The following is a 2,538-nucleotide window of genomic DNA, read 5'->3' on the forward strand; positions in this document are numbered from 1 at the left end:
CGTCAAATTACGAATCGGTTCTGACGTCAACGAGCATACATACCACGGGGTAGGGTCTATGTTCGAGTCCCGAGAGAGACACGCGGAGAGAAGGAGCGTCAGAGGGGAGGGGAAAGTTATATCTAAAAATATCCCTGTATTTTTTCATTCAAGCTAGTTGGGGTGACAATGAATACTACTGTAATAGTAATGCATGTGCACCAAACATACAGAGGAATATAAATGTAGCACCATACTTCTCTAATGTTTAGTCTACGTGATAGTCTACTTTCCCCCCATTCAAGAATATCGTTTTTTAAATAGAAGAGACCCCCACCCTCGTAACCCCGCCTCACTAACGCATAGTCTATGTAAGCCTAGTAGCTATCATCTGAAGCACGCCCAAACTGAATGATTATTTTTATGTTGCGTTTTCTCGAGGATTTTTATTTTCGCTGTGCATGGGAAATGCAAGAGCAAGAATAGGTTAATATAGGTAGTATAGCTTTCAGAGACCACACTACTTGAACGGGGATTGACTATTAGCCTATGTGTGACAAATCATGCCAGCATTGCAATGTACGTCTTTGATATGTGTAAAATAATGCCACGACTTAATTTCAATACCTTAGATTGACAATTTTCATCAAGTGTATCTGTTACAAGCACCCCAAAGGAGAGCTCACTCCGACGGAGGCTGTAGTGACGGCAATGTTGCAGCGCACATCACTGGAGTGTAGACGCTGTTTCAGCACCACGGTATTGGACAGCTTCACGGGCGAGGACAAGGTTCAAGCAAACATATGGAGAAATTATTCCATCAGGGAAAAACGTGGATGATTGAAATATATATTTGCTGTGTGCTTTGAATATAGCTTGTATATTATAGCCTTTTATACAACAGCCTGTATAATTTGGACATATCACCTAATACTAGGCATAAGGAAAGGAATAACAGTCAATTTTGCTTGATCAGGCCTTCTAATTTTCTCTTTATAACAACTACATTAAAAAAGTAGGCATATTATGGCCGGGGCTTATAATAAGTAGCCTAGTCTATTGGTATTTGGTAGGCTAAGTAGGGTATGGTATTGTATATTGTTATGGATTCATTTATTAAAAATTCCCACCACTATTAAAACCACTTACAAATGAGTTTGTGCTTCGTTTTATTCAATGCTAAGCAATCGTCTACATAATAACACGTGTGGCTGTAGTTACAGCAAACATTATAATGTAGTCTATTCTAAGAAGAGACATTGGAGTTAAATTAACCCGGCCCACTTAAAACGCGCACTCACACATTATTCATGCTAATTCTATGCTCTCTCATCTCATCAAAGCAAGAAGCGCGTCGTGCGTCAAACTCACTTGGTTGTAAAAAAGAGTCCTATTTGATGTTGTTTCACTTCTTGGCAAGCTATTGTGCTGTGTTTGAGCTCGAGCGGCAATATCAATTGCTCTTCGTATTGTTCATGCTGATTGGAGTGATGCCCTCAGTCCAGGTGCGTGCGCTCAACAATTGCCCATTGGCGGGAACTTTCCTTCACGCCCGCACGCCTGCTCTATAAATTAAGTCGTACACGTGCTGGTCTTACATGATAATATGGCTAGGTAGGGTTTCTGGTTTCTTTCCCAATTCCGAAATATAAAATATCAAAATCAAATATCAATATCAAATGCCAATATCAATCAATATCATTATTATCAGGCTAATGAACGTCTTGGAATTGTGTAGGCTACAAAATCAACTTTGCTAAACTTTGTTGATCTCCATGTTCTACCACAAATAAACAAACCAACATTTCAGACCTTTCATGAGGGAATTGAAATGATAGCCCAATACAGACAGTCAGTATACTAAACAGATTTATTTGAAGTGGACATGACCTTTAACCCCAACATTGAAGAAATTACAGATATTTGGACATGAAACTGTTTACTAAATCTATACATTGAGCCTAGAGTGATGAGGTAGGATGTGGAGACTTGCCCTCTCAGGAGCAGTGAGACCTCTTGTCATCTTCTCACCTGGCAGTGAGCATAGAAGATAGGAGCAGATCTGGTGTGTAATCCACCTCAACCTAGCAACACCTGTTTGCTTTAGCAGAACACTCACTCAGACATGGCCTGATACTTTAGTCTGAAAAACAGGCTGCAGAGGACGAAGAGGAAGAGATGCTATAACTCAGACATTTTAGAAACCGAAACATATTTTTGTGTGAGGCTATTAGTCCATTGACTGCTATGTAAGCAAGAAAAAATACACACAAAAAAACATCAAAGGAATATTTCTGAAGCTTTTATAATTTTTTTGTGTCCAATCCACCCTCTCATTTTGAACAGAGGGTAGGCTACAATGTAAAATGGAGGAGGAGGAAGAAGAGGAGGAAAAATTGAGGGAGGGAAGAGAAACTACTATAAACCCTTGACAAAGTACTGTATACTTAAATGTTAAGTGTTACAAAAGATAACTTAGGGTCAAAAGTAGCCTATAATAAAATGACAATCCTGGATTTAGTAGAACAAATGAGCTGCAGCAGTCACAGGATGTATGTT

Source organism: Salvelinus sp. IW2-2015, linkage group LG11 (genome assembly GCF_002910315.2).
Source record: "Salvelinus sp. IW2-2015 linkage group LG11, ASM291031v2, whole genome shotgun sequence".
Classification (NCBI taxonomy): Eukaryota; Metazoa; Chordata; class Actinopteri; order Salmoniformes; family Salmonidae; genus Salvelinus; species Salvelinus sp. IW2-2015.